Source organism: Protopterus annectens, chromosome 2.part0 (genome assembly GCF_019279795.1).
Source record: "Protopterus annectens isolate FY-2018-M chromosome 2.part0, PAN1.0, whole genome shotgun sequence".
Taxonomy (NCBI): domain Eukaryota; kingdom Metazoa; phylum Chordata; order Ceratodontiformes; family Protopteridae; genus Protopterus; species Protopterus annectens.
In genome coordinates this window covers 1001159567-1001171674 of record NC_056728.1, presented here as the reverse complement: position 1 = coordinate 1001171674, position 12108 = coordinate 1001159567, and the positions used below count along the sequence as shown (strand labels likewise).

Sequence of the window (12108 nt, the reverse complement as noted above, 5' to 3'; positions counted from 1 at the left end):
GCAATTCTGATTCTGTATCATAGCTCAAAAAAATCATCTCCACAGTCAATCCAATCTGCTCACCCAGCAGCCTTGACAGAGCGGTCTGCATGGAATTTTTAGTCTGCTAACGCATTACACTCTCAAAAAATATGTTTACAATTACCTCTTTCTTCCCATCACACCACCAACTTTTGCTATCCACCTGAGGAAAAATTCTTCAGAGTATACTTGCAGTATAAAAATACCTGTGTAAACACATCCAATATTCTTCGGAGTTTACTTGGGGTATAAAAATACCAGTGTAAACACTTCCAGGCAAAGATCCTAAATATTCAAGACTTTGTTGCATACCTGGCAGATATAGATATATATCCCATTGTCTTTTTGTGAATTCCTTATCCAGTCTCCCTTCCCAGTCATTTCTAAGCTCCTCTGATTGATTCTTATAGTTATCATGCCATATGCAATATGCTGTACTAATTATTCCTTTTTTAATTGCAGCTTCTGTTCTAGATTCTACTAAAAACTCTACCAGTGCTGGTCTTTCATTTAGGACCCCTCTATTTCTTTCTCTTTCCCTTCCATATCAAGGACTGATGTCATAATATAAACAATCTCTAATCTGCAGTCCAAATAAATTCTTGGCGTCTTCCCATTCTTTTACCTTTCCCTTTTCTAGTTATTTGCCAGTACCTTGGATCCTTTGCCATTTTTCTTCAATAAATTCCAGCCCCCTCTTGCCTGTTTGTATCCCTAACTGCAGTCATCCCTATTGGTTGAATCTCTTTTCTCCACTCCCATGCTCATTTAGTTTTTAAAATACTCCCTGCTGCTTTATGAATACAGTATTCCATATGATTATTGTAATTCTCCTTAAGAGTCTGCATCCAAAATTCCAATCTCTCCTTGTTTCTTGAGCTTCCCCCGTGTCATCATCCCTTTCCACTTTTAATTATAGTTTTCTGCTTGTGCTATGTATAAGAGTCTTAACCGTGTTGCTCTAAAATACCCCCTCAAATTGGGTAATCCTATTCTGCCTTGATCTGCTGGAAAAATCAGCATCTGATCGTTGTTGATCTTCATTCATTCATGATGGATGGGTTTCTGTTCCATCCTCGGAACCGACTCAGCCGAAATACAAGCTTGCGCCAGCCAGAAACTCTCAAGCTAAGGTTCCTCATAGTGCTTTTCTCCTCATCTCCTCTGATCTCATTTGCTGTGTAGAGTTTCAAGACTCGTCAGGCCAGCTGTCAAGCTAAGTGTTCTGCTTTTCATCTCAATATTTGAAATTTAGTCTTCTATTCTATAATCCTTCCTTTTCTTAGTAGTTTATAGTTGCAGATAATTCCCTGTCTGTGTGAGTGAATCCCCCCCCCTTTTTTTTTACTTTTTTTGCCGTATTGGTATTTCTTTGTACCATTGTTGGTACAGGCCCCTCCCTTCCTTTACCTTTTGCTATTCTAAATACCATCATTGGTATTTTCTTCTCCCTTCCCTTTACTCTTTGGGTATATTTCTATTTACTATTGTTGGTAAATTATAATAAAAAAAAGCTTTCTTTCTTTCTTCTATGTGCCTGTGTGTGTATATCCCTAGTCGTGTAACAGGATATTTCATTGTTGTTCAATTGCTGTTTAATTGCTCTTTTATTGTTCTTATTTGTAGTCTTGATAATGGCTGACAAGAAGGGCACTACTAGATTTAAACAGTGTGACAAATGTGGCAGAAAGATGCCAAACTCCGATGGGCATCTCTCCTGCGTATATTGCGTAGGAGTACCACATTTGAAGATTCAACTTCTGTGTGAGCTCTGTAAGGGCTTTAGTGCCCGCACCTTAACTGAGCGCAGAAACTAGCTAATCTTAAAGGGTCTCTTGAAAACCCCTTTCTTGGAGGCTTTATCTGAGGTGGAGGTCTCAACTCACCCTAAGAAAGAGACCAAGAAGAGGAACCATTCAGTTCCATCGTCTCCTCAGTCCCAGGATTCAAAAACTACTAAGGCCCAGGTTCATATGGAACCGAAAACTAAACATGCCAAGATGACTTCGACACCTTCCTTGACACTGGAGTGTAAAACTCCATCCACGGTGCCGTTCTTGATTACTGAACCAACAACCACTAATCCCATGGTACCGACACTTTCCACGGTACCACAGACAATCTCGCCACTGACAATAGCTTCTCCCTTAAAACTGGTTACTTCCCCCCCCTCATCACAATCTTCTGGTCTTCTGACCATGGTGCTGAAGGTCGAGACACTTGCCAGGACCTGATATTCCCCGTCTGTTCACCCCTTTGTTGGACAGCAGCTAAGCCCATTCCTTGACAGACCTGAATCTCCATCGGGGATGTCAACCCATTCCACCAGGAGCCTTTCAGAGCTCTATGTAGTGAGACTTGTGGATCAGCTCCTAGCAGCCAAGAGGCATCCCAACTCCATCTAGGACCTCCCTCCCACCTGGAGCCAAAGGTTTTTCTCCACAGACTCCAACCTACAGTCCTCCTTCAACCTCCCTGCAGGCCTTGGAGCCCTCGATGCCGACGCCTCTCCCAGTGCTAGCTTCTTCGGTTCCACTGGTAGATCTTACCGTGGTTCCAGGAACCTACACTGTAGACCATGGCTTAGTTGCAGATGACCCACCCTCGAGACCATGACTGGTCTGTTGGTACCCTGATCCCTAGTACAGCGCAGATTTTTTGTACTGCGCCTTTGCTTTGGCAGCTCCTTCCCTGGAGGTGGGTTTGTTGGAGTGGGGTGTGACCCCAGTTCTGAGGTTGTCTTTCTTGGTTCCGGGCTCCCACCCTCTTTGGGTAGGCCTGCTTTTCAGGTGATGGAAATGCGCTCATCTCAGCAGGCTCGCAGTTGGCTCCTTCGGTGCCAGAATGTCTTGTATACATGTCCTCTGGTTCACAGCTGCCACAGTCCACTACTCGGGGACATCGGGCATGGGAGCAGCAGGATACCCTACCGCAGGGTGCCTTCTCTTAGGAGTCCTCTTCAGACCTTAAGAGCCACCCCGTAAGAGATCGTGCAAGAGGAAGCACATTGATTCTCCTAAGGAATCTCTCACTGAAGATACAGATTATGATGAGGGGGAAGGGTCCCCACGGTTGCCCTCTGAGGATGCCTTTGGAGGCATACTGGAGATCTTGAAACAGAGGGGTGACTGGAAGTCCACCAGCCCTTCCTTGGAGGAATCTATATTCTTGCAGGTTTTCTGTGCCCAACCCTCTACTTCCTGTGTGACCCCACCTGCAAATGAGTTGGTTGAGCTCATCATGCAGCTTGCCTGGAAGGCCCCTGATACCGTTGACCCAATCCCCCGGAGACTGGTCAAAATACTCTCCCCTCCAGAGGATCACAGCCATTAGTCCAAAAGGCTTGGCAGTAGATGCTATGGTGGTGGTGGCGGCGGCCACAAGGAAAGAACTCGCAGATGAGAGTTCTGCTGTCTATCCTCCAAACAAATCTCGGATGATGGACAAACTAGGGAAGCAGGTTTATGCTTCAACGACCTTTGCCATACGGTGAATTACTTGGTACATTTTACCCATCTCCAAAGGGATCTGATCACAGAACTCTCAGGAACCTTAGCAGGAGCAGTGTCTGATGAGGTACGTGACAAAGTTGCCTCACAGCGTGCCACCCTGGAATCCATATCTAACTCATCCATGTGGTTAAGTGCACATACAACCGAAGGGGTGGCCAGAGCAATGGGTGCAGGTGTTGTCGTGAGACATCATGCCTGGATGTGGTTGTGTGACTTTGCAGACCCTTTCAAGTCTTCCTTCGTCAATGCTTACATTAATCTTTCCTCTCTCTCTTGGGTCCAAAAGTTAAATACACACTAGCCAGGTATGAGAAGGATGGCAAGACCCTATCTGCTCTGGGCTTATGTTTTTCCACTCCCCAATGATCCTATACTAAGAATCAGAGAAGTGGAAAGATGTGGTTCAAGAAATCCCAAGGGCCTTTCCGTGACACATGTGACGAGTCCCCCCCCCCCGGGGCAGAGGTGGGGAACTCATCAGGAAGACGCTCCCCCACAAGGCAGAGGGGGTCTGCATAACCAGGGGTCCAGAGATTCTTTTCTGGACAGCCCTAGCAGCGCTCCTGAAGAGCGGCCTGATTGCTTGCCTCTAGAAGCAGTCGGGGGACAATTCTCTCTGCACCACTTAGCCTGGCTTTCAATCACAATGGATTCCTGGGTGCAGACAATAATTACCAGAAGTTATCAGATCCTCTACGATCTTTACCTGAGGCCGCAAAGGTGAATCCCCGACATTCTACCCAGTCAGAGGAACATAGCAGCACAAGAAATTCGAAAGTCATCCAAATAGTCCCACTAGACCAGATAGAATCTGGATTTTACTCAAGGTTCTTTTTAGTGCCAAAAAGACAGGGGACTGGAGACCAATTTTGGATCTTAGCATACTAAACAAGTTCATCAGACAAACCAAATTCCGGATGGTCACGGTTCAGTCTATCCTCCTGTTTCCTGGAAAGAGATGACTGGATGTGCTCAATAGATCTCCAGGATGCGTATTACCTTATAAAAATGGAGAAACACTCCAGAAGATATCTCTGGTTCCAGATGGGTGCCAATCACTACCAGTTTCGAGTGGTGCCCTTTGGTTTCTCCACAGCCCCCAGAGTGTTCACCAAATGTATGGCAGTAGTATCAGCTCACTTGAGACTCCAAGGATTCCGGGTGTTTCCATATTTAGAAGCTTGGCTCCTTATCACTCCCACCAAGCATCTACTTCTTCTTGCCTTGCACTACACTCTACAGCTAGCACGGCTCTTAGGGATCTCAATAAATGAAGAGAAATTGAAACTAGTACCTACTCAAAGCCTAGAATTCATAGGAGCAATATTCGACACAAGGTCTTGCCTTGTCGCTCTTCCTCTCTATAGACTATGATCTCAACTCCGAGGGATACTCTCTCAAGACAAAGTCCCAGCTCATTCAGTCCTTCAACTGCTAGGATCAATGGCAGCAATGATCACTATAGTTCCCCTAGCAAGACTCCATATGAGATTACTGCAGTGGCTGCTAGCAACACAGTGGTTTGTATTAACACATCCTATGTCCCACCCAAAGCACATAACGAACCACTGCAAGGAGGATTTGAATTGGTGGATGAAGCCAGAAATGGAACTATGGAGTCGTCCCTTCTCACCCTCTCAGCCCAAGGCCATAGTAACCACAGATGCATCCCTGATGGGGTGGGGTGGAGAGCATTTTCATGGAAAGGCAGTTCAAGGCACTTGGTCCCCCTTAGAGGTCAATTTGCATATCAGTGTCCTAGAACTGAGGGTGGTGCTTCTGGCGCTGCAAGCTTTCCAATCTGCCCTCCCATCGGGGACAATTGCTATCCATTCAGACAACATGTTGGTCATCTAGTATATCAACAAACAAGGGGGAACCAGATCCTACCCGATGTGTCGGGAAGCCATGAGAGTATGGCAATGGGTGATAGCCTCCAACCACTTTCTAGTAGCAACGCACATTCCCAGGAACTCCAATGTGATTGCAGACAAACTGAGCAGATGCATTCTCCTGCCTCACAGGTGGTCTCTCAATCCCAAAGTAGTGATGGAAATTTTCTATCACTGGGGTCAGCCTTGCTGCAATCTGTTCGTGTCTCCCATCAACCACAAATGCAGAAACTACTTTGCCCTAATCCCCCCTCAGGGGGAGTCCTCAAGGGATGCTCTAGTATACGATTGGCCCCTGGGACTGCTTTATGCCTTCCCTCCCTTTCCTCTCATTCCACAATTTCTAAAGAAAGCACTTCAGTTGAGAAACAAAATAATCCTCATTGCACCCTATTGGCCCCAACAAGTCTGCTTTCCTTTTCTTTGGCCTCACCTGGTTCTCCACTGGATCCAACTCCAGGACTACTGTCACACCCACAGGGGTCGATCTATTCAAACCTATCGAGCCTCAAGCTGACAGCTTGATACCTCCACTTCTGGTAATTGCCAGGCAAAATAACCTATCTTCCCCTGTCCAAAAAATACTTCTGGCTTACCATAAACCTTCCACCAGGAAAAAGTATTATAGTAAATGGAACAGATTTGTGTTTTGGTCTTGAGAAAAGAGACTGGACCCCTTTCTAGATCCCATTAATTCAGTGTTGGAGTATTTATCAACCTTACTCCATTCAGGAGCTTCAGCTTCTACGATCCCAGGTCCATTTAGCAGCTATCTCAAACATCCGTAATGGTTTCCAAGATTCCTCGTTATTATCTCACCGTCTCTGTAAAACTTTCTTGAAAGGAGTCATGCATATAAAACCACCCTTCAAAGAGCCCTTTGAACCTTGGAATTTGACACTGGCCCTACAAACTTTGACTCGTCATCCCTTTGAGCCTGTTGCCACTTGCAATATAAAATTCTTGTTTTGGAAGACTTTATTCTTGGTAGCCAACACCTCGACGAGAAGAATATCAGAATTACGGGCCTTGTACGTAAAACATCCTTCCATAGTCTTCCACAAAGAGAGAGTATCTCTTCAGACTAACCCGTCCTTTCTACCCAAGGTTGTCTTGGAGTCAAATATTAATCAATCCATCAACCTGCCACTTTTCTTCCCAAACTTTTGTAATAAAGGAGAATATTGTTTACATTTATTGGCTATACATAGACAATTACGTTTCTACTTGGACAGGACAAAATCTTTCTGAAAATCTGACCAATTGTCCCTGCCATTTTCAGGACCCAAGTTAGGAAAATCAGTTTCCAAAGTCCCTTTGGTGAAATGGCTGAGAGACTGCATCTGTTTTGTCTAGCAACAAAATCAAATCCGTTTAACAATTAAAATCAAGGCACATTCAACCAAATCAGATTGCTACTCCTGTGGCTTTTCATTCCAGAGCTTCTATGGATGACATTTGCGCAGCAGCCACTTGGGCTACCCCTCATACCTTTATCACTCATTACAAATTGGACATGGTTTCCAGGGAGAGAGTGTTCTTTAGCTCAATGGTGCTCAGGAATATCCTTCCATAGGGCCTCCCAGAACACAAAGTAGCTAGAAACTCTGTCCCATCCTCATGAATGAATGAAGATTAACACCATCAAATAAAGAAGTTATATTCTTACCATAACGTTCCATTTGCGTTGTTGATCTTCATTTATTCATGACATCCTACCCCCTCCAAAAGACTCTTGGAGGTTTGGATTGGGTAATGGTTACATGATAGGAGATTTGCTCAGACAAAGCCTCCGCTTTCTTATCCTTATGGGCAAACTTGATCTGAGGAGATGAGGAGGGGGGCACTATGGGTAACCTTAGCTCAAGAGTTTATGGCTGGCACGAGCTTGTATATCAGCTGAGTCAGTTCTAAGGAGGGAACTGAAACCCTTCCGTCATGAATGAATAAAGATCAACAACACAGATGGAATGTTATGGTAAGAATATAACTTCTTTTTGTCCGACTTGACTCTTGCCATTTTCCCACTCCAGATAAAATCCTTCAGCTCTTTTTTAAGTGCTATCCACAACCTTTCCTCTGGTTGATAAAAGTATGCCTGATTGCCTCATCTTTATACAAGACTAAAGGAACTCAAAACATTTTTAACTGCTTGTATCTTACTAACCATATCCATATGACAAAGCTTCCAGTTTCTCAGTTTTTATATTATCTTCTGTTTAGTCTCTTCCCACATATCCTTAGCTGCCACACAGGGGCGGCTCGTGGCATAGGGCTGCCGGACTGCAGCCCCCTCAAAAATAAAAAAAGAAAGAAAGAAAAATGAAAAATAAAAAAAAATATTTTTTCAAAATTCGCAGACTTCGCGCATGCGCATAGACCGAGTCCCGACTACTGTCGGTCTATGCGCATGCTCAAGGCAGTCCGGCCGTCCCCATAGGGGGACACAAGGAGACGTCTGTGCACTTTTACAGTGCACAGACCCGCCAGGATTATGGGTCACGTCCGGACTGCAAGAGGAGCAGCAGGGACTCGGGACAGAGCATTAGGGATCTCGTCGCCGGGATGGAGCATTGGGATCTCGGGTCTTCAGTATTGCGCGGGAAGGATGTACGTTAGCTGGATGTATTCAGGTAAGGTGCCTTTTAATTTACAATGTTTATTTGTATGGAGTTTGTGCTTTTTAATTTACAATGTTTATTTGTGTGTGTATGGTGCTTGTGCTTTACTGGAGTGTTTGTGTATTGTGCTTTTAATTTACAATGTTTATTTGTGTGTGTATGGTGCTTGTGCTTTACTGGAGTTTGTGTATGGTGCTTGTGCTTTACTGGAGTTTGTGTATGGTGCTTGTGCTTTGCTGGAGTTTGTGTATGGTGCTTGTGCTTTACTGGAGTTTGTGTATGGTGCTTGTGCTTTACTGGTGTGTGTGTGTGTGTGTGTGTGTGTGTGTGTGTGTGTGTGTGTGTGTGTGTGTGTGTGTGTGTGTGTGTGTGTGTGTGTGTGTGTGTGTATGTGTGCTTGTGCTTTTAATTTACAATGTTTATTTGTGTGTGTATGGTGCTTGTGCTTTACTGGAGTTTGTGTATGGTGCTTGTGCTTTACTGGAGTTTGTGTATGGTGCTTGTGCTTTGCTGGAGTTTGTGTATGGTGCTTGTGCTTTACTGGAGTTTGTGTATGGTGCTTGTGCTTTACTGGTGTGTGTGTGTGTGTGTGTGTGTGTGTGTGTGTGTGTGTGTGTGTGTGTGTGTGTGTGTGTGTGTGTGTGAAAATGCCCCAGGTGCTTATGGTGGTGTGGTAGGAATGCCTCAGGCTTGAACCCTGTACCCTGTATGCAGGTGTTAAAGACTTGAGTTCCCTACCCACCACCATTTGTAAAAAAATTTCAGATTTTTGCCTCATATTCGATCTGATCTGTTCCTCATAATATCTGTGGTTTGTAAATGTTGCAATGCTTGATATATTATGGTGTAGTAGTAGCATTGTTGCCTCACAGCTGCAGGTTCTTGGGTTTGATTCTTGGCTGGGGTTCCTTCTTTGTGGGGTCTGTATCTTCTCCCTGTGTTTGTGTGGGTTTGCTTTTGTGTCCTCCCATGTTACAAAGACATGTCTGCATTATTTCTTCCTGGGCCTTTGCTGAAAATTGTTTATTTGTTCCAAGTCAGACTGTCCTGATTAAAAAATGTTAAATAAAATTGACAGGCATTTGAATTTCAGACTTAAGGGTTTCTGAATGTTTAATTCCTTGCGTATTTGATGGTGCAGTGGTAGTATTGTTGCCTCACAGCTATAGGTTTTCTGGTTTGATTCTTGGTTGGGGTGGCTTCTGTGTGGAGTCTGCATCTCCTCCATGTGTTTGTGTGGATTTGCTCTGGTGCCCTGCCATTTTACAAAGACGTGTCTGCAGTTTTAATCCCTGCTGAAAATTGGTTTTGTTCTGTCCGCAGTAAAATTGACAGGCATTTGAATTTCAGACTTCAGGTTTCTGAATGTTTAATTCCTTGCATAATTGATGGTGCGGTGGTAGTATTGTTACCTCACAACTATAGGTTTTCTGGTTTGATTCTTGGTTGGGGTGGCTTCTGTCTGCATCTCCTCCCTGTATTTGTGTGGATTTGCTCTGGTGCCCTGCCATTTTACAAAGATGTGTCTGCAGTATTAATCCCTGCGTCTCTGCTGAAAATTGTTTTTGTTCTGTCCGCAGTAAAATTGACAGGCATTTGAATTTCAGACTTCAGGTTTCTGAATGTTTAATTCCTTGCAGATTTGATGGTGCAGTGGTAGTATTGTTGCCTCACAGCTGTAGGTTTTCTGGTTTGATTCTTGGTTGGGGTGGTTTCTGTGTGGAGTCTGCATCTCCTCCCTGTGTTTGTGTGGATTTCCTCTGGTGCCCTGCCATTTTACAAAGACGTGTCTGCAGTATTAATTCCTCGTCTCTGCTGAAAATTGTTTTTGTTCTGTCCGCAGTAAAATTGACCGGCATTTGAATTTCAGACTTCAGGTTTCTGAATGCTTAATTCCTTGCAGATTTGATGGTGCAGTGGTAGTATTGTTGCCTCACAGCTATAGGTTTTCTGGTTTGATTCTTGGTTGGGGTGGCTTCTGTGTAGAGTCTGCATCTCCTCTCTGTGTTTGTGTGGATTTGCTCTGATGCCCTGCCATTTTACAAAGACGTGTCTGCAGTATTAATCCCTCGCCTCTGCTGAAAATTGGTTTTGTTCTGTCCGCAGTAAAATTGACCGACATTTGAATTTCAAACTTCATGTTCTTCAGAATACATAGTAGCACAACCTTTTTTTCTAGCAATTTTCTAAGTTTATAAGATGAATATTTTAAATTTGTCCCTATTTTTGGGACTGTATTCCCCCATTATTGGCTTCGTCCAGGTTTTTGTGCTAAGGTTGACAGCTATGGCAAGAACTGAATTCACTGAATATGGACTGTAGAATTGTGCATATTTACTGATAAAGGTGCACTGTAGAATTGTGCATATTTACTGATAATGGTGGACTGTAGAATTGTGCATATTTACTGATAATGGTGGACTGTGGAATTGTGCATATTTACTAATAATGGTGGACTGTAGAATTGTGTATATTTACTAATAATGGTGGACTGTGGAAGTCTGAGTAGACTTTTTATGATAAATGTTCTCAACTGGGCAGTTTTGCCATTATGGGTGCATATGTTTTGTTTCATTGCTTACTGGAAAAGTGTTCAAAACAAATTTAAAACACCCTCTAACAAGTGTACTGTATTGTACAAGGAATATAATTTTAGTACAATGAGGAAGGTGTATCAAAGAGCACATGTATGTTTCATATGCAAGGGGCCTATGATTCAAAACAGCCCAAAATTAATCTTTATCTGCCACTGGCAAAATGTATTTTCTTTGAATGTGGGTTTCAATGCTGTTTCAATGAATGTGAGTTTCAAGGGCAGAGAAGTTTTAATGCTAAGTTTTCATTGTGAGACTGCATTGCTTTGTTTAACAGATGACTTAATGTTTGTGCTGTAAAATACAAAATAAAACTTTCAAATGAAGTCCAATCATTGAAGTAAAGCAGTATGCACATTAGTGTTTATGGTAAATGGAGTGAAATAGCCAAGTAATGGTTAATTGGAATGGCTGCAGAGGCTCCAGTTCAACCATTATTTTGTCGGGGAAGGGCAGCAAACTCAGACAGGCCCAGCTGAACTATACCTCCCAACTGTCCAGATTTTCAAAGAATGAATAGATTTTTGCTTCTTATTTTTGGTTTGTTGTTCATAAAATTTGTAGTTTTAATTCCTAAATGATTTGCCAGAAGTCACTAAATAATAAGTTTCAGACTTCATAACCTTCATAAAATGCATGTTAAAGTAAGAGCCGTTCTATCAACTGTCTCAATTTATACAAGAGCAATTTTAGTACTGTTTATATGTGCCCCCAATATATTTGGCCTTGTTCAGATTTACTGCATTAACAGGTTGAGAGGTACATGCAAATAAATTGCTTTATAGAATTAGGCATAGCCAACCTCTCAACTGTCCCCAATTTTTGGCTCAAAATGTTGCTCTTCCCCTAATAATCCCTCCAAAATAGCAATTTTGGAAGAAAACATGGAGGGTTTACAATTAAGAAATAACTGTAATAATCAAAGTTATAGATTACTTGAAATGCATGTAGATTCTTTTATTTTGTCAGCTGCTCAAGGTAGCAGTACTAATATTAAAGTGTCCCTTCTTTGACAGGTAGAAGCTGTATTGTGTGGCTATTTTATATTTTTGCATCACATTTTTGGTCCATTTTTCATAAAATTGTGTTTTTTGGCAAATTAGTGACAAATCACTAAAGACTGAAGTTAGAAAATGACAGACATTTGAGTTTCAGATTTTATACCCTTCAGAAAATTCATACTAATGCAAGACCTATTCTATTATCTTTCTAAGTTTATTAGAGCAATATTTAAAAATTGTCCTTATTGTTGTGCCTTTGTCCCACTTCTGTGTATGGCTTTGTCCAGATTTCTTGCTCTTGAAGTTGAGAGGTATGACAAATGTGTCAGGGCCATCACAGTCAGCCAGAGAGATTTCAAATTGTGACATGCTTGTTGCACCCCACTCCCCATGTAGTGACTCTGGATGTGTCCAAGCAAGGCAAGGAGTAGTTGTATCTACCTTGGATGGGGAGGACACACTGCATA

At 42.9% G+C, this 12108-nt stretch overlaps 1 protein-coding gene across 1 annotated transcript in view; it reads left to right on the top strand.

Moving 5' to 3' along the window:
* Positions 1-12108, top strand: part of ZDHHC21 (zinc finger DHHC-type palmitoyltransferase 21) — a 1352192-nt gene that overhangs the window by 536427 nt on the left and 803657 nt on the right. The window lies entirely within an intron of this gene.